The sequence below is a fragment of the Opisthocomus hoazin genome, chromosome Z (genome assembly GCF_030867145.1).
Source record: "Opisthocomus hoazin isolate bOpiHoa1 chromosome Z, bOpiHoa1.hap1, whole genome shotgun sequence".
Taxonomy (NCBI): domain Eukaryota; kingdom Metazoa; phylum Chordata; class Aves; order Opisthocomiformes; family Opisthocomidae; genus Opisthocomus; species Opisthocomus hoazin.
In genome coordinates this window covers 72,006,792-72,026,506 of record NC_134454.1, presented here as the reverse complement: position 1 = coordinate 72,026,506, position 19,715 = coordinate 72,006,792, and positions in this window count along the sequence as shown.

Sequence of the window (19,715 nt, the reverse complement as noted above, 5' to 3'; positions counted from 1 at the left end):
AGCGACTAGCACTCTTGGACAGCCCCTGCCTTCGAGAGCCCTGGCCCATGGGATTCCTCCAAGTAGCCCCTTGAAGAGGCCAATGTTAGCTCTCCTAAGGACCAAGGTTTTGATCCTACTTATTGCCCCGCTTCCTCCACGCAGGATCCTGAACTCGACCATTTCATGGTCACTGCACCCGAGTCTACCTCCAACCTTCATATCCTCCACCAGTCCCTCCTTGTTTGTTAGTACAAGGTCCAGCAGAGTACCTTTCCTTGTCGGTTCCTCCATCTCTTGCATCAGAAAGTTGTCTTTGATACTCTGCAGGAAACTCCTGGATTGCGCGTGCCTAGCTGTGTGGTCTGCTCAGCTGATGTCAGGGTGGTTGAAGTCCCCCATGAGAACCGGGGCCTGTGATTGTGAGGCTGCTTGCAGCTGCCTGTAGAAGGCCTCTATGTGTACTATGGATCTGTGTTAGAGCATACTAGTTACTATTAGTGTCAGGAAAAATACTTAGATACAGTAAAACTTCTACTTTTTTGACTTATTTCTATATATTTTGAATCATGTATAAAGCTTAATATTGCAAAATTTAGTCAAGCAAGTATGTTCTTTTTAAAATAGTGTGATATTTGGTGGGTTTTTTTGTGCCTACCTCTTCTGTTCTTTTCTATGACCCTCACAGATGAAGTTAAAGACCTTTATAATTTTAAATATATTATGTGTGAAATTTGCCTAATTTTGCCTATGCCATTACCTTGGAAGGATGCTCTGAACATGGCTGACAGAATTCTGCATAGTAATTTGTGGCATGGCAGCTTCTGGGCATGGTCCTTAGAAGATAAGAGACAAACTCTTTGCAATTTCAGCAGCACCATTTCACCCTACTGCATTGTAGTCCTCTGAGATAAAAGTGGTAGCCTAGACACTGGTCTCCAGTGCAAATCAGTCTTTTCCCTTCTCTTTTAATCCTATTCAGAATCTTCCACTAACTGGTTAAGCACTTTCCATTTCTTTTTGGTGACATTTTCAATAACAAGCTGAAACTCCATGTCATACTTGTTTACATTTTTGCCTTTATTTTACTGAGCCTAGAGTTAATCATCTGACAAGAGACTGCCATTTGATTACCTTTGGCATAAAAGACAATTTTTTAATGTAGTATCTTTGGATGGATCATTGATCCCAATGTAACAGGAAGTAGTATCAATGAAGAGCCCATAGGCCATACATGTATTCCCAACTCAAGTGTATCTTCCTAGAGACAACAGAACCAGAATTACAGAGGCACGACTGTCAAAGTATTATGCTGTACATACAACTCATTTCCGCGTCCAAAACTTAGTGATCTGGCAAACCAAAGCCTGCTGCTTTCAGGTATAAATTTTTACATTGGTGTACAATGAGATTGGTTGTAAGAAATGAGCTGTATTCTGTTGCTTCATTGTTTTAATGCATTTTCCTCTGTCCTTTTTAGTGCGCAGCAACCAGCTAGATTCCTTCTCCCAATTTCTGCTGCACAGCACCATCAGAGATACCTTTTCTTGCAAAAGGTCTAAAGTAAGTGAGAATTATGAAACAGCTCAGTTGAAGACAGAGCAACACACTGACAGGAGTCAAGGGATTTTTTGACAGGTAAATGCCTTGAACTTCTGCTTCTACTCTCCATCTCTTTCTCTGATTCTTTTAGTTTCACATACAGCAGCTGGTATCTTTCATTCTACAGCTAAATTGCCAACTATTTAATGATTTTGCAGTCTATCAATTGTGGAGTCATTCCTTTTGCCTGCCGATTTTATTTAATATTCCAGACCTCTCTAGGCTACCCTGTGACTATGGGGCCATGCGAAATCTGTCTGCCAACAGGTATAAAACTAACACACAAGTATATTTTTAAAATATATAGCTGTAATGGTTTAAGGGTCAAAGTAAATTCCAGCATAAAGCATATTGACCACCAACCGCACTGGGAACTTAATCTACTTATGAGAGGGCTGGATACTACTGTATGTTTTTTATACATGTGTTTGAAAACTGCCTTGTTTCAATATCTGTACAACTTCTTTGAATTTATAAGTGTGCAAAGAATGTAACTTGGGAGCAAATTTAGCCATTGTTTAACTATCAACTCTGATAATTATAATCCTTTCTTTTGTATGAGAATACAGTCACATGAAATATTAATTCATCATCATTAGACAGGGTTATGTACGAATATGTATTCCAACCAGTAGCATCGATTCATCCACAGGTAAGCTGGTGGCACCTCAGTTTCAGTATTTAGTGATCCCTTCATGTTTTAGCCACCAGTATAGACCATTATGATCACCTAGGATGAAAGACTCAGTTTTATCAGATCATCTTGGCCATCCCAGGCTCCACTCCCAACATAAAATGTAGTTTGTTGAAGTCAGGACTGCACGGGAACCAGAAATAAAGTATCCTTCATTTATAGAGGGTGGCTGTGAAACAGGCGATAGAGAACACTGAACTCAATTTCACCTTAATTTTTTGTCTAAGATGAAAAGTTAATGTTTTGTAATAGTTTTCACACACAATCACGCCATAACAAACCATCTAACCATCACAACAGAAGTGAAGGTCTCTTAAACCGTGAAGTCAGGATTGGAAATCTCTCTCACCTATTTTTATAGTAGCTTTCTGACTGATTTCTTAAAAACCTTACAACTCTCTTCACCTACGTTCTTGCTCTCCAAAAGATGTTATGTATGCATTTATTTATTTATTTATTTTAAATGCATTTGTTTTTTAGAGAAATTGTAGTTACTTAAAATACAAATTACTGAGAAAGAAAGGAAGGAACTCAGGATTTCAGTTCCCGCTGTTCAAAGACTGACTCGATATTTTTCCAAAAACGTCTTTTCCTTTTTCTGTCCTTTATTTTTCAGGGCATTAGATTTCCCAAATGCAAAGTGATTCATGGTAGCTTCATGCAGCAAACCTGTAGTATAAAAACACGTGGGCTAACAAACTTCTGATTTTCAGAGAAACATTCTTTTTTCCATTGTCTACATACATTTTAAGTACGTTTAGAGGCTCCTATAATTCTTCATACACTAAGTTCGCAAGTACGGGGCTCAACGTACCCACACAAATATCCAAACAACTGAAGAAATATGCTTGTATGCTCATCTTGAGGTGCATTGGGAACTGGCTGAATGGCAGAACTCAGAAGGTTGTCATCAGAGCAGCTGAGTCGAATTGGAGGCCGTTAACTAGTGGTGTCCCTGAGGGGTCAGTACTGGGCCCAGTGTTGTTTAACTTCTTCATCCATGACCTGAATGAAGAGTTAGAGTGTACCCTCAGCGAGTTTGCTGATGACACAGAACTGGGAGCAGTGGTAGATACACCAGAAAATTGTGCTCCCACTCAGCGAGACCTGGACAGGCTGGAAAGTTGGGCAGAGAGGAACCTGATGAGGTTCAACAAGGTCAAGCGCAGGGTCCTACACCTGGGGAGGAACAACCCCATGCATCAGTACAGGCTTGGGTTGGACCTGCTGGAGAGCAGCTCTGTGGAGAGGGACCTGGGTGTGCTGGTGGATGACAAGTTGACCAAGAGCCAGCAGTGTGCCCTGGCTGCCAAGCAGGCCAATGGGATCCTGGGGTGCATTAAGAAGAGTGTGGCCAGCAGGTCAAGGGAGGTTCTCCTTCCCCTCTACACTGCCCTAGTGAGGCCTCATCTGGAGTACTCTGTCCAGTTCTGGGTTCCCCAGTTCAAGAAAGATGAGGAGATGTTGAAGAGTGTCCAGCGGAGGGCTACGAGGATGATGAGGGGACTGGAGCATCTCTCCTACGAGGAGAGGCTGAGGGAGCTTGGTCTTGTTTAATCTGAAGAAGAGAAGGCTGAGAGGGGACCTTGTAAATGCTTATAATTATCTGAAGGGTGGGTGTCAGGAGGATGGGGCCAAACTCTTTTCAGTGGTGCCCAGCAACAGGACAAGGGGCAATGGGCACAAACTGAAGCATAGGAAGTTCCATCTGAGCATGAGGAAGAACTTCTTCACTGTGTGGGCAACGGAGCCCTGGAGCAGGCTGCCCAGGGAGGTTGTGGAGTCTCGTTCTCTGGAGATATTCAAGACCCGCCTAGACCAGGTCCTGTGCAGCCTGTTGTAGGTGACCCTGCTTCAGCAAGGGGTTGGACTAGATGACCCACAGAGGTCCCTTCCAACCCCTACCATTCTGTGATTCTGTGATTCTCTGATTCTGTGATTCTGTGATCTGTGTGCACATACAAGAATGCACACTGACCCCTCAATCTATCTGTCTGTCTGTCTACATATTTTCTACTCATTCTAACAGACTGAAAAGACTAGTCACAGGGTGTGACTAATTCTAATTAATAATGGCTTGCAGAAATCCATTGTAAAGTTAGAAATCATACTGCAGCCTATTAAAAATTACCTGAAGCAGATATCCGTATCAGCTTCTCTCAGCGTTTCGCTCCAATTTCTTCCGTTTTGTTTTGCTACAATAATTAATATCAGACCCCAAAAAATCAAAAATTCTACTTAACACAGTCCTTACTCAGAGAAATTTAATCTCCACAGTAGATGTGGATGCTATAATAGGAACACTGGGATGAGCTGTGATATTCTGTTCACCTTCTTTCAGTACTTCAGGATTTTAATGTTTCCTTTTCCAAAGTCATTTTCTCAAATGTATGAGATGATTAATGAGAGCCACTTTTTCCTGGGTTCAACAACCATGTGTTCTTCTTGCCTGTCTGTCCTTGCATAATTATAGTTGTGCTGTTCATGCCAATATTTAAGGCTGTGTCAGCACTTCCATTACAAACCGAAATTTTCAGGAGTTTGTAATAAGGCTGGCACTTGGCATTTGGCTGAAGTTGAAGAGAGCTGGAAAACATGCTGGTCAGGGCACTGAATGCAAAATATGAGCAGTGATTTGTTTTGGGCTAGGCTCTATATTTGGCAAGAAAGAGTGGCTGACAGTAAGTGCAAGTGAAGTATAAGGGATCCAAGTGTCTGATAGTACAGCCGAGCTTTACATACTGTCAGAGAAAAGTGCAAAAGCAGGTCCAGCTAAGTAAGAAACTCTTTCATAAGGCAGCCGAATAATATTCTCATTTTGGAAGGAGGCCAGTGTGGAGAAAATATAAAAAGGAAGGACCCACAACAGGGCTGGGTTTGTAGCTCTCTCAGTGCCAACCAATCTATTCACGAAGAAATCCCTAAGGCAGACTAATGAATACCTATGTACAGTTCTGCAAAGGAGGAAAAATTAGTAGGGTATTTAAAGAAAAATTAGTCTATTTTCAAAAGTGACTGGTGATTCTGGGTGCAGAGTTTTATAGAGTGGATTCAGCTTAATTCTAGTTTTGTTTTCTTGTGTTGAGAACTTGGTAAGATCCTTTGTACAGCTAGATTTTGTCACTCAAACAGCACTTTGACTCTTTAATAACTGGAATTCCAAGAAACAAAGACCACTCCTGATTATTGAGGATAAAGAGTGTGTTAATCCAAATAAAGAGAAAATATAGATAACACTAAATACATTTAAATTATGTTGTAAGCAGATAATGTATTAAGAATTTTTAATCTTTAGAGATGGAAGTTATGATGTAAAGGCACAGACAAGGCAGAAACAAAGGGAAAAAGATGGGATCATTATTACAGTAGAATTTTCTACAAGCTGAATAAACTCATCTTGGGTCATAAAGAGGTAGCTTCATCGTAAACATAGATAAAAGAATTTCTAATCCCAAGTGCTCACCGAAATATTTGTAAGTTTTTTCATGGGTACACATGGTCACAAGTTTGGCTTTGCTCTGGGTAATTAATGTGCAGTTTTTGACTTCTTGGAAGTGCTGAGGACTGGTTACTAATTTGTATCCTGTGAGAGAAGACAACAGCACAAGTCCAAGGTAGCACTGGTTACTTACTAGTATACAGTTACTCTTTTTATTTTTTTGTCTGAACCTATGACATGATGGGGAAACTTCAGAGAGAAATACCCAGTTTCACACACATGCAAAGCAAATCTAGACACACGAACAAGTTAACATGGAGTAAAATATGGCCTGAGGTTACCTAGTTTCAGCTGTTGCAGTGGTAATTACCGATGTTCACTATTTTTAAGTTATCTACTTGCTGACACTTCCAGAATGTATAAGCAAACACACAAGCAGTTACTGTGATCATCTGTAATGTATGATCATCAGTATTTCTCCAAGAGTCTATCCTGTCTTTCTTTCTCATGTAACTTATAGGCCATATACCATTATATTCCTTTACAGTTGAGCAGTTCAGGTTGAATCCGTCTCCAATGAATATCTATTTGTACCAAATAAACAGCTTTCTTCCATAATATCAAACATAAATTAGTTGATAGTCTAGATTTGTTCAGCCTCTAATGTACTAAAACGTTCAAACGTAAATCCATCAAAGCAGATTAATTTTTTAAAGCAGCGAGATAATCCGTAAGTATTTAGAAGCCTCTCTCATAATGATTTCACAATAAAGTATCTCCCTATTTATGAACAAAGTTTTTCATTCTTTACAAGAATTCTGAGAGACTAGAAGCAGGGCCTGTAGTGAAAATGAGATGGATGAGAAGGAAATCCTTCCCAAATAGATCAATGTCCGGAGCAAGAAATAAATGAACATGTAATTGTACCAGTGCTGAGTACACAGCAGCATCTCTGCATTCTTGCATTTTTCACTAAGCTTGGAGCAGCAGCTAACAGATCACCCGTCACACATAACTTTGAAAAGCATGTAACTTCTAAATAACGATGGACTGATTCTCTGAACAAGGCTTAAGGCAAGGGAAAGTAGGAAGGAGTTTATGCCTGACAATACTGATTTCAGCTTCTCTAGGTTAAATAACCGACAGCTAGCAAGCCTATAGCACCCCTGTTTCTCTTGAGCAATTCTCATCACCCTCCAAAATCCTATGTCCCCTAGTTTGCCTAGGAGCCTGCTGCTGCCCCTCACCTATTTTCAGGACGTCCCATGTGCCTCTCAGTCTCCATTCCACTTTAGTCCTACAACTGCCATAGAATGTACTTTTGCAATCTAGAAGTACTTTAGAGAATTCTGAAACTTCCAAGATTCAGAAAGGAACTGAAAGTGTCAGATTTTTATTACAAAAACAAAAGTAATTTTGAGCTCCTCTGTTTCAGGGAAATACACCTCTTACTGATTGCATTTATAATGGGATTAAGTTACTATTAAAAAACAAAGAGAAAAGCAACTCTTAACACAATTTATGTAATTAGGATTCTGTGACAAAAAAGAGTCACTGTTATGTTTTGTCATGTCTTTGTGTAGTTTTAATATTGTGATCATTTTCAGAAAAGTACATTATGCTCCTCAGTCAACTAATTCCATATTAACTAAATATCACTTTTTGAATGGTGTCCCATTGCTTTTGGAACAGTGGAGCAGAGAACTTCATGCAATGAGAGTTTGATCTTTGATTTCTCTGTCATAAACTGGCAATAAAATTTTTTTGATGAACACCTCACCTTCAGCTCTGCAGAATTTCAGCTACTCTATTTGGCCTGGGAGATGAGTCATGGTTTGTACTCAGTCCCTTCCCTTCTTCTCCACTGAGGCTGGAGGAGAAGAAGGAATGTTTTCTAAAGAGCTGTCCTGCTCAAAATCCACTCTAACTCTTAATTTTGTAAAGGGAATGTGAGAGGGGAGACTTTGCAAATACTTGTTGTAATACAAGTTAAATTGAAATGAAGAGAATGTAGAAAACCAGTGTACAGAAAGAGGACCAGCTTTTTTCCTCTTCCAGATCTGCACAGTTTTGGAGAAAAGAGTAGATTTTACTATAAATCAAGTGACTTTGTCATGTTGCTGTATATTTTATTCCATTACTGTATAGCTGGTGCAGTCTAAAACATTCTTTGTTAAACCATTGAATGGAACAAATAGAATTGAAAATGTCAATTTACTAGTGTACTAGTGAATTACAACTATGCTAAAAAGTTATGATTTATTTATTTATTTTTAATTGCTGTTTTCTCATCTGCTATACTTAGCAGATATACAAGTATTGAGAAACACACTATTTAAAAAACCCTACATGTCTGGAACCAGACCTTGGGAATGAAATAATGTAAAACTAAAAATCTGAAAATAAACATTAACAACAGACTTCAATGTATTGTTGTTACATGTTGAAAAAAAAAAGTACCTTCTCATGGAAGCTATTATTGTAATTAAAAATTATTTTCTTTGCCTTGGCCATAGCAATACTCCACTTTACCAGAAGAAAAAACTCCAGGACTTTCCACAGTATCTTTCATTACAGTTGTTGTGCCATTTTAATTGTGTCGCAAAAGTATTTGGAATAATAATATTGTATCTAGGTGAACTGTTTCTACAGTAGATGAAAAAGTTATTTAGTGTGTCTATGCACACACTAATAAAGCTGAGCTCTATATTCTGAGATGGGTCTCTGGATATGTCTTGACGATATTCAGCTGTCCTAAGAGGATATGTATCCCCAGCTATTTTATCACCTCTGTTCTGAACTGCGTTTCATGAGAGTTAATGCCTAATGCCTTTTAAAGTGCTGTCCCAGAAGCCGAAGTTACCTGAGTTTGCTCTGCCTTGAGCAAGCTGTTATACAACCCAGAATACACTTACTGATAAACTCAGAGTGACTGTAGATTCACTCTGATTTAAAGTGCCACTTTCCCATTTACTCTGAAGACCATCAGAATACCATTGTGTGTGATTTTCAAGCATATTGGCTGTATCCTGTCAACATCACTGTTTCAGTGGCAAAATAGGGACTGTGCGAGAACCTTCTGTTAGTTTGGAATTGATTACTGTTTTTTTTTTTTTTCATGTTAGTGACTAAAATACTTTGCATGTAAGAAAAATAGTATGCCTAAAAGAAGAAATTCTTTCTGAATGTATCATGAATAAGGAGTGCTTCTTCAACTTTCACCTTTCTTTTTTTGTCATTAGGGACATACTACATTGCTGGAGATGGTGTCTCATTATCTGGATACCTAAAAGCATAATTATAATTTGATGAGCATAGTTATAATTTGACGAAGGAAAAAGTGTCACACAGACACAAGTACACACACATTCATTTGTAATAGTACTTCATTGGATGTGTTTAATTGTACAGATTCTAAATTTAATGACCTTGCTTTTGGAACACTGGTGTCGAAATAGTACCCTTAGTATGTGATCTCTAAGCAAGTTTTGCTAAATATTCGAATTGACAGAAATGACAGAAATGCTGGCATCTCTCCAGCACTGCTTTGACTGAAACTTAAAAATAGTCATTACTGTTCTTGCTGAATAGCTGAAATCCTACTATGAAGACTGGTTCACAATATGAAGTAGGAAGTAGAAAAGCTTACTACTTATTATTCAGGTTCTTTAAAGCAAGTTGTGCTGCCATCGACGTCTTGTGCTATGAAAAATACAGAGACTGCCTGTGTAACCTCTAGCTAATGTCCACTACTGAGCTGTCTGAGAAATGATAGAGTAAATGGAACAAACTAGAGAAAATAGTCACACCTGATATAATACTTAGAGCAGCAATAAGTACACATACAAACCACAATGTGAACCACTATTTTCACTTCTTTGGTTTGCAATGGAAGAGTCTTTGTGCCTAAATTTTTTTGTATTCACCTGGAACATTGAGAAGTTTTTTAAAGTATATTTTTAATAAAAGAGAAAGTTTTGAGTAAGAGGAAACATTGGTTTATACCAGAAATGCAGAAATAGGCTTAATTGATGCAACAATTATCACTTGTGTTTTTGTTATGAGATGCCCTCCCTCCAAGAAAAGAAATCACAGTGATACTCAGTAACAGAAAATTGCTTTATTTGTCCTTTTCTTTTTTTCTGTAAGATTGACTATACTGCAGATTCTTTGGTTATTTGATGCTGTTGCTTATACTGACGACTGTAACTGAATACACTTCTTTTTTGGGCCAGGAGAGTGGCACTCTTCCGCTTTCAGCAACATAGCATCAGGCCATATTTACTGGCTGGTTTCTCAATTAGCCAGAAAAGCTGAGCTGTTGTAAGAGATCTTATTAAAGCTTCTTGTAGTCTTGTCCTGGAAAATTCAATTTTAATAGCTACAGGATAGCGCCCTGAATCAGTAGCCTGCCTTCAGGGACTCATATTGGATGGGATCTCTAATGCCAAAGAGGGCTTCAGCTTGACAGCAAGAATATAGCTGCTCAAAAATAAATGATCACTATAGACCATTAGTGAAAATGACCTGATTTTATTTTACTAGCTGTTGTAAATATTTACTTTGACAACCTGCTTTACTGAGCTATGAGAATATAGTTTTGTGTATTATAAGACTGAAGGTCAATGCTTGTTTAATAAACTCTAAACAAAGAATTATGTGATATATTGTACACATTTCACATCCAGTGATGTATTAATGCATCATTGCACTCAGTGTAATCAGCTCAAATGAATTCCTTTAAGGAGACAGAGAATGTTTCACTTGTATCTTTTTTTTTAACAATTTAAATGTATTATTTGTTAAATGCCAGCTAACAGTTAAGGTGAACATCACATTAAATCTACTGAATTTCAGAATTTTCAGTGTCTAAGGGATAAATGAGATATGAGCAAGTCCAGCTTACATTGCAACATAGTTTTTAAATTATTACCTGTCGATACTACAATAAAATCCAATGCCAGAATTGTCAAGGCTTGTACTTGGAGTGCTGATATAGCTTCAGTGTTTTTCCAAGTGTAATTTTCACTATGACTGCTCTGTTGTATTTTTCTGCTTGCTTATTAATTCTGCTGAGTATCATTGAACGTGCACCATGTTACTGGAGAGTGAAAAACACATAAGTATATAGGCACAAATAAATATGTAAAAGTCACTGAACAAAAAACAATTTTACTGAATATTTGAAGTTGGATAGGAGATAGCGCCTCTGATTTGCATGGCTAGATATAGACAGAGATATAGGGCTAGAGAAAATTTCCTTCAGTATTGTGTTGCATTGTCTGTTTCCTTAACGTTACCAGAATCTCAGCTGTAAAATCAGAAGTGAAGATATTACAATGACTACTTCAGCAGTCTGCTGGGATATTAACTGGCTAAGTCCAGACATATGAATCACTTTCTGTATGGCTCCCAGAGAAATGACTGATGTTTTAAAATCTTGCTAGAACTATTTCACACCTCATTGTCCCCAGGTTCCTTGTTGAAATATTTCCTTTTCCTACCTATTCCTTTTTAAATAATGAACTATTTCAAATTATTGATCATAAACATGATTGTGATGAGTCAGCACAGGTAAAAGATTGTCCTTGCTTTACTGTGAATTCATGGGGCAAATGAATGCATATGGGAAAACATGAGTATAGTGTTCACAGGATAAGATAGGAAAAGTAAATTTTTGTTGGTTTAATCCTTTTTTTTATATTTCAGTAAAGTGGACCCTATGTTCTCTGTGTGTGTGTATGAATCCAATTACTTATCAACATTACCATTAAATTACTGTTTTTCAATCAACCTAGGGTTACCTGAATATTGTTGAGATGCAGAGTAACTCAGAAAACACTGAAATAATAAGGGCTGTAACTTCACACAGAGTCCCTTCCCTGCAACACCCTTCTGTCTTTGAAAGGAATTTAAGCATGTTCACGTCACAGACAGGAGGTGTTTACACAGACTCAGCTGAGCTAGCTGTAAACCAGGTGGTCTGGATACTTATATTAAGTAGTTTTCTGTGACTGAAGAGGCAATTATCAAATTTCCCAAGAATTTCAGATGGTTCAGGACCCGTGTTTAAAGGCAATATCTGTCATAAACTCCTTCTTTTGTTCTTATTTAATTCTCCAGGTATTAGCCCAGATCTCGGGTAGCAAGCCACCATTATAACTCTGTGATCAGGAAAATGGCATCAGTTTATGCCACTTTAGGACTGGCCAGCTGTATTTACCCTCCCTATTTTAAGAAATAAATCTAACTCTTAATTTCTTGTAAACTCTACCTTGAGAGAAAGCAGTTATGCAATATGAACCCCGGTATTCTGTGTCATTAGTAAAATGTCATGGTGATGTATTATTGGTAAGAACTGTTTACAGTCTTAAGTGACTATGCTCCTGGTAACCACTAAGAAAATCTTATTTATCTAGAATTGGTACCATTTTTTTAAAACTAAGTTACTGGCAGCCATATGAGGGGCAAGGTTAAGCCACCTGAAAGACAGCAGCAGCATCAGAATTTCTTTAAGGAGCAGTGGAAGCCTATTTCTCCGCTCTACCTTTCAAGAGACTGTGAGACAGAGTGCGTTTCCCTGAAGCTTAAAAAAAATGAACAAATGCAACTTTCCTATAAGAAGTCTGAATCACTTATAGCTAACCCAGGAGTTGTTCATGGGAGTACAATTGAACAAACGCAGTAGATACTGAATACTTTGTGATGTTGCATGAAGGGAGGGCCTCTTCAGTCTATTCACCTCTGCCTCTGTAGCTATTCTCTGGCCTTGAGGTCTCTAGAATCTACGTATACCTTTAGCTTTTTTGTGTGTGCGTGTGTGTCTGTGGATCATTGACTGTTTACTATAGTGCTGATGCAGCCTGAAGAGATGCGGGGCCTGAGATGTTTTATCTCTTGTCAGAGCTTGCTTCAATTAAATTAATGGATCCATTCAACTCCCTCTTTCCTCTTTCAGCTGCATCACTGTCGAATACATTAAAAAGATCTTAAGTCTCAAGATGGTACATCATGGCATTAGGCAGGGCACTCATTTCCCTCTGTCTTCTTTTTCTGTAAATCAAATAATTAATGAGATCTCTACCTCAATAGAGCACTTCATCAATATTTTGTAGCAATAGAAAAAAAGATGCGCTTTTTGCTCTTGGAGGAGCTTTTATCTCCATCTGTGTAGGATTTGGTGGGCAAATGTTGTAATGCTAAAATGACAAAATATTGACTATTTTTTTCACTTTGCTCTTAATTTCTCAGAAAAATTATTCTAAAGGCATAGGTACTGACTATGGGGTCACTAGAGGGTTTGAAGTTTAGACTTGTAACCAAATTTAATCGAAATTCAGTTATTTGTAGAATACTTAATTGCAAAGGACGAAGTATTACCTTTTCATGTTCATTGTTTCAATTCAGTTAAAAAGAAAATAATTATATGGGACATAACATCAACTATTCTGCTTCCTTTACCAAATCTTATTTACCTTGATATGATTAACCCCTTCATGGTAAAAAGGAAAATAAAACCAATTAAAAACAAGTAATTGTAGAGTCTCATACTCAGAAAACAACAGACAATATATATTACAACCTAGACAGAGGTGCAGAAAAAATATAATAACTTGCCCAAGAGACGTGCAGAAAAATTTAATAACTTGCCCAAGGCTAAACAGAAGGTTTGCAACAGACACAGGCATTAGCTTTCATTCCTATGGTTCTAGTCTTAATAATTTTGGGTTATTCTTAAAGAAAATTTTAGTTCAAAAAAATTAAACAGTCTTTGTGATTCTGCTGTTGAAGTGACACTGATTATTTAGTTGAATACCAGGCCTCTTACTGAGAATCATGCACTGATTTGTAATTGCTTTTCTTCCTAGGTTTTGAAAAACGAATATAGTAATTTTAATTTAATGATTTGGCTGCAAACTGCATGTGGATGAATAGAGAACATTTGACTACAATGAGAGGAAAAGAGTCAAATACAGGCTTACTGAGCTGTTAAAATACAAGAGCAATTTCTACTGAAATGACAATTTCATTACTTTATAATTAGAACAATACCTTTTAATGAAGAGTACAAACATGCAATACTGGTCTTCACATGGGTTTCATTAAATAGTACAACATTTCTGTGGTAAATATAGTCCATTCTTGCAGGATAGGCATAACTGAAACCTGCAAATGCATATAAAAGCGAATAACATCCTGTCTGTATTCTGTTTATTGCAGGAGGAGAGGCCTTACAGACAAGAATCTGTGGGCTACACAGCAATCATTCTCTATATAGTATTAGTAGCACAGTTTTTCCAGACAGCATGATAACTCTGGGTATGTATACACTAATACAGGCATCCTTCCCAAAGAATGATCTCTGGCCTCCAAGGCAGGTGTGCAGGGTGGCTCAACTCCGATCTGCCCAGCGTTATCCCTGAGCCCTAGGCCAAATCCATTGGGCGGCTGACCTAGATCTTCTGCGGGTTCCATGTGTTGCCTCTGTGACTATGATATGCTTGCACACATGAGTAGTTTTTCGGCTTAAACTGTCTAGAAACAACAGGAAAAGACACAGTATAGACTCTTGCAACTGTACTTTTGCAACAGGCAACTGAGATTGCGTGTTCTGCAGCACAGCATGGTGAAGTACGGGACTTCTGGGGACAATGACTTTGGGATAGCACGGAAGAAGTGGAGGAGGTAAAACCAGATACATTTTGGTCTGTACTGTTCAATCCCAAGATCAAACTATATATATATCTTGTAGCCTTTACAGGTCCAAAATCCTTAAAATATCTGTTTTTAATATCCCACTTTTGCATTTTTTGAGAGAACTCAATGTGGGAAAAGAACACCACGGGTCTAATGATATAGTACTGTGTTCATAGCAACAAATGGTGCTTGTACTTTGTGTGTGGTGCAGTGCCTAGCTTGTGCTGCTGAATGGTTAACACTGTGAGCACAGTATTACATCTAGTAGTAAGGAAAGAGTAAATTATGAATGAACTTATGGCACAAATTTTTTGTCTATGGAGGCAAAACCTTCTGACATTGACATAAATGTCAATTCTCTATGTGTTTTGGTTTTGATGAAATGTGGAGCACTGTGTTTTTGCCTTTTCAGTGACAAAACCAAAATCACCTGTAATTTTTGCTGTGTGGCCAGCGGAAATACTGACTCTTCTATTGTATTTTTGTTAGTCTGGCTCACTTGTGACTTATTCAGCTAAACTAAAAATCTTTTCTGTTTGAAATAATTTTTCCTCTTGTCCTTTACTACATACAAGTAAACTAAAAATATGCCCAGCATCACATATGCACAAGCTGTATAAAGGTTTCTGCAAACTTTACACTCAGATGGCTGGGAATATAATGAAGTAGGCAACTTCAGACCCTCAGAAACACAGACACATAGGAGTACAAACTCAAGGACCCCAAAAGAACCATTGTGTCACTTTGTAATAGACACAAGAACAATCTCTAGCACAATAGTAATACCCTCAAAATCTGGTATTGCCTCCAGCTGGCTTAAATATGTTTAGGACATCATCAAGACAAGGAAGAATATAGATGCTAGAATATACTCTTTGCAATGTTACATAGTTTTACTGGATCCTGTGTGCTAGTTAGAGTTACAGGGACACACAGAAGTCTCCATTTTTTTCTTCCATTTAAATAAGCTTTTTGCTAGAGTCCTTTTTTATTAAGCTTGAAAAACATGACCAAACTACCTCCTTCTTAATGACTTAAAAATACAGACAGCAGTTATAAGAAAATCAGGTTGCAGTATTATTTTAAGTGTCTCAGTCTGGAAGCTAAGCTTATGATTTTTAGGACACGGCTCATTATCTTTGGAAGAGAGGGTTTTGTGTATATATGTATTTTAGCATGTCTAGGTTTTTACAGCTTTTGTAAAATCTAGCTGTACTCCCTGCCATCAGTACTAAGGTTATCACACAGAAAGCCGTCAATCAGTGACACAAGTACTCACCTTTTTATGTGGACTCTGTTAGTAACTTTAACAAGAAGAGTAAGTCCAGGTCTGTGAGGCATGGACTAAACCACAATTCAAAAGGCATTCCTGAGCAGACTGAGCCCACTGTGGCCTTCCTCAAAACTTTTACTACATTGTACTGTCTGTTTCCTGCTGCTGTTCGCGTTGGAGCAGTGTGTGCCAGCTCTGGTATCTTGGATTGCTATGCTGTTCTCATTCCTACCTTGTGTAAATGGGTGATTCACTGTGTACTTTTTTTCCTTGGCAGCCATTTCCAAAAGTGCCACTTGTCTCCAGGAGACACTTGCAAGTGCTGCTGGAAACTTGCTTGCTGCTGTTGCACATTTTAGAATTTCTTAGAATTGATAACACCAATAAATAAGAGCAGGGAGGGGAAAATGCTGAAATAATGACAGATTCAGAAACAGGTCTTGGTTTTCCATCTTTCTTTGAGCCAGTTGTCCCTGCAGGCAATTTGTTTTCACATTTTCACCCTTTCACTTATTTTCCATGTAAACAGCCTTTTCTCCAACAAACAGTTTGTTGACTAGAACATCCATATTGTTAGTTTATTTTGTGAAAATCTTAGTACTGTACCATGCATAAAATGCCACATTTATAAGACAGTGTATGTGTGAAGGAAAATATACTGTGTGGTTGATATCTTAATATTCACTTCCTGCCTCTAGTGATTGGTTAACTGCCTAAACTAGACTGATACTCTACAAGAAGGTTCTTCATTGTTTTGGAGGATTTGTTTATTATTCTGGGATGACTTCTGTCATCTAAAAACACTGGTACAGACACCTAAGAAGAGAGATTCTCCAAGAATACATTGCTCAGTAAACTATGTCTTCCTTGTCGTGCTTTCTACTCTTCCACTCCTAAATGAACAACTGAAACTCCTTTCCTCTTCCATGTTCCTTGACACCACTAAACTGACACCAAGGAATTAGTCAACAACCCGAAGATATGTAGCATATTTGTGGCACACTGATGTCTTGTCTTGCTCTGTACAAATGTAATACTGGTCTATGGAAGGCATTAGAAAGATCGTAAAAGGACTTGGAAGTGGAATTAATTTTGGTTATTTGTTTTCCTGGCTCATTCAAAAGCTGTTCATACTTTCTGAATGTGAGTTAATGACAAAAAGAAGTTTTAGCTTCTGAGTAGAGCTCTGTCTCAAGCAAGGACAGCAGTAATACTGGGAAACCAGTTTATTATATTATCGCATAAGATGCGAAGTTTTTTGTGTGATTCAGTCCTGAGTGAGACATGAATTATAAAAAGCAATTCTAAACCAGGTAGTCTCTGAAGCTGCACCTCCAAATGGTATGGTGGATTGTGATCTTGTACTTAACCTAAATCATTTCCTTACGTTTTTCTCTAGGTTTGTTTTTAAAGATCATGAAAATGTAGGAGGCATATACAATATGCAAGTTTATAGATGTATGTCTATATGTGCATGTGTATATAAATACTTCTTTTTGTGTTAACACATATATATTTACTAGCTGTTTTTCCATGCTCTATTAAGCTGAAGAGTTTTTGAATACATGGATTACTTTTTTATTTTGACTTGTATTTTATAAATAATTTCTATGGCTATGTATAATCTCTCTTGTGCACAGAAACTATACCTAAAGTGAATAAACCACACATGCACATACACAAAATTACCCATGATTTACTATATAGTGTATGATAACTTTCAGTTGGTGCAAATGCTTTTACAAATAAGCAGTGAGACAGTCACTTAAATCAGCTGAGTATCTGGCTAGGTTTCTGTGGACAATAGCTGAAAGTTACTAGATGAAACATTAACAAGGATTGTGCTGTCTTTCTGCAGCTGACACTCTGCTTAGGACCCATTTGTCTAAACTTAAGTGCTCTTCCACTAACATTGCTATGGAATGCTCAAAATATCTGTAAGAGACTCCTAAGTACACGACTGGCCCTCCAGGATTACTGTACGACCACTGGGGAAACATAAATATTTTACAACTATTTGTCTATTCCAGTGAACTTGCAGTCTCATTGCTGTTTTTCAAGAAAACGGGGCAATTCCTCAACTGGTGTTTGGACTTCAATTTAGGACCTAAATACTAAATCTGTCCCAGCACCTGTCTGTTCTTATCCAATATAATTTTGAATCATAATTTCGCTTCCACCCTATAACCTCTCTTACCTCCAAATCCAAATAGCTGTATCTTTACTTACACTCTTTTGATCTCCCTTTTCAGTCTCTGCCCTTAGTGCAAAAGCAGTTTCTTTGGGTACTGGGCAAGAAAATATGCTGTTGTCTGAAGTGGTTCAAGTGCAGCTTTGCATTGCAGTGTAGGTATTATCTCTGTGTCCAGTAAGTGCAAAAGTCTGGGTAGCTGCAAATAAAAGTGACTGTAGAGACAAAAAGACTTGATCAATGCTCACACTTACAGCTCTGTGCACAGTGCAGAGTCTAGTGTCTTGATGTGCTACTGAGTCATTTTGGTGACAGGCCTAGTGCGAACACATATATTTTTCGGACAGGTAGATCCTTTTTCATTCCTGTTACAAGAATTTTACTAAGGGGTCTGCTGATTCTCCTCAATAAAGATAACAAATAATAAGAAGCTAGACAGCTTGAAGTGTGCTTCAAGCATGAGGGGTTATCTGGGTTTAGAACAGGAAAGTGCAATGGATTTGGAGAGAGACACATACAGTTGTGTTTATCTGGCACACAGGTTTTTGTGTTTCTATTTGACTGCTTTCCGTTATCTAAGCCAGATTTATTAGATTAGAGGATCCACACAGTTGTTTCACAGAAAAATGATATATCCTCTGGCCCTAATAATAATAGTCCTCTCTTCCATACTAGACTCTGTGTTTGGGCTACAGCCACTACTCCTTCTTTCTTGCAGACTGAGGCAGTATCAAGTTATCCACCCTTTCAACAGCTCAGTGGTAGAGGTATTGAATTAGAATGAGGTAGGTACAGGTGGTAGCAGCTGCTAAAGCACAGGGAGTTTTAGTTCCATACTGACTCTACCCTATCTTTTTGTTTGTCTGTTTTACTCAAGTAGTTTCCTGATGATAAAGTTTCATTGAATTGTGGAAGGATATTTTCTAGGTTCTTTTTTTCCCAGTAAGGACTAGGTTGCCTTCGCATATCAGGAATCTTCAAACCCATTGGAAAAGCCTTTTAGTATCTTTAAAAAATCAAAATGCTTAGCATTCTGAAAAAAAAAGGAAAAAAAAAAGATGAAAAGAATAGTATTTTAAAACGAACATAGTCCTTTAAATGAAAAGGGAGTAAAAAAATCAAGCAAGATACAAAGAGAGGCCTATTGTACATGAAGTACAAACAAAATACAAAGGACTGGGAGGATTTTCAATTCAAATTTTGACAGTCCTGCTAGGGCAAGTATTTTTGAAAAGAACTGCAGGAAAATCAGGTGATATACAAACATGCAATGACAATAGGACAGGTTGCTCAAGAGTTGGTAGCAGTTGCTTATTGGATGGGTAGCAGTTACCTAGAAATCTTGAGTACAAAATGTAGTAGTAAGAGCCCTGTTCCTGCCTCTTTTCTTAATTGTGTGTATACTCAGTTAAATCTAACCAACCTAATAGTAGCTTTAAAACTTAAAAACTAGGTAAGAGTTTGACTAGATATTTGGTGTTGGAAACTCTAGGATGTGAAGGAACTTTCTTATCCTTGTGGAGCTTATGTGAAACCAAAGATCTTAAATCTGGAACTTTAGTACCAGGGACTCAGTTTTGGATTGTCAATCTGGCATCTTAGACAATAAGGTTCTGACTCCTTTCTGCTATCCGTCCAGTACTGATGTGCCAGATGTAACCACTGACAATGTTAAATCCAATATGCGTGTTGGTGGGTCAAGGTACCTCTCAGTCAAGAAAAGTGAATAGTGTAGTCGGAATAGTTTCAGGAGAAGATAGTTTCTTAGCAGATAAACTATAATCGAAAGCTCTTTTCCTCTTCTTTTTCTGTTGTTGCATGTTAGCAAACATCTCTAAGC